This window comes from Dermacentor albipictus, chromosome 6 (genome assembly GCF_038994185.2).
Source record: "Dermacentor albipictus isolate Rhodes 1998 colony chromosome 6, USDA_Dalb.pri_finalv2, whole genome shotgun sequence".
NCBI lineage: Eukaryota > Metazoa > Arthropoda > Arachnida > Ixodida > Ixodidae > Dermacentor > Dermacentor albipictus.
This window is the reverse complement of record NC_091826.1, coordinates 112,674,422-112,675,988: the sequence shown is the minus strand read 5'-3', so window position 1 is coordinate 112,675,988 and position 1,567 is coordinate 112,674,422.

Genomic DNA, 1,567 nt, shown 5'->3' with positions numbered 1-1,567 from the left:
TGCCTATTTGAGTAATACAGCTCAGGGGCTGCAAATACGCCATCTACCATAAGTGATATATAAAAGTTCTATATGGTTTAAAAAGAGACACCCGCATATAAGATATTTGGCCCATTGCAAGCTTTTTTTGAAATAAAAAAAAGGTCTTTGCACATGTTCTGGATTTACACGGTCATTAGTTTTTAGACAGCTGTTAAACATTCCCATAGGATATGCTCCAGGGTGGCTCTAGAGTTGCAATGTCTTCACTTGTCCGTTGGGTATAAATCTGGGTGTATTAGGTGCATAATAGTTGGACTCCGATAGGATCTGGTCTGTAACTGCCGCCATTCTACAGACTGGTTTTTGCTTAATTTTGGGTGCGGCGGCGGGAATGTACGCATCTGCAATCTATGGTGTTGTGTAATTTCATTAAATCTGGTAATTCGATCTCCCCCCTCCCACTCATCGGTAGTCGATGAGGCGGGGCTAACCGAGGCTCGGTCCGCAAGTTCTCGAGCCATGCGGTGCGCCACCTCATTGTTACCGTCTGGTAGTGTGTGACCGGGTGTGCAGATGAGATCGACACTTTTGTCACGGTTATCAGCTAATTTTAGGAGTCGTACTGCCTGTGGGGAGATTCGACCGTTGGTGAAGTTTCGTATGTCCGTCTGGGAATCACTGATGATTACGTCCGCTGGTGCTTGTGCTATGGCTAGCGCAATAGCTATTTCCTCTACGGTTTCTGCATGTAGCGTGTTGACTGTAGCGCTAGTCTTGCATTTTCCCTCGTAATTTATCACCACTGCTGCGTAGGCGCGCTTGTGTCTGTATCTAGCTTCGTCTACAAATGTGGTGTCCTTGCTGTTACCGAATTTCTTCTGTATATTCCGTGCTCTGCTTTCCCGTCTACCCTGATGGTGGGTAGGATGCGTATTCTTGGGTATTGGAGGGATGGTTATCATGTCTCTGATGTGTAATACGGCTGTAATACAGGGTAACGGTGATACAGCCTCTAACAGCGACATCCTCCGCACGCACTGGGAGTCTGCGTTGCTCAGCTCGGACCTACAGCACCAACTCTGGGCCGTCCAGCGAGCCGAGGAAGCAGCCAAGGGCCAACAACCCTTGGCTGAAACCTAGGTGGGGTCCAGGCCCACCCCACCAAATCACAGGGCACTGCATAAAGTTATTTGAATGAATGAATCTACTGTAAAACATTATAAAACTTTCCTGGGCAAACCCCATCTCTGTAGTTCACCTCGAGAAAATCGCTCAATGATCGCATATCCTCTATATGGAGCATTGCCATTCACTCTTGAAGCAGACCTCGCTGTATTTTATGTGTTATTCACTCCCCTCGGGCCGCTGCTAAACTACGCGCGACAGGTGCAGCTGCACAAGAAAAATACAACAGGTACTTTTCGCACTGATCGCCAGCTGCTTTACTGGCCCGTGCTGCATCTCTGTAGAAAGGCATTTTATCAATTACGGAAGGCATCCTACAGCCCTCAGGACACCCTAGTATAGCCCTTTGCTCCAAGAAAGCGATTTCTAATGATTCGCCACGTAAGATACAAGAAAATAA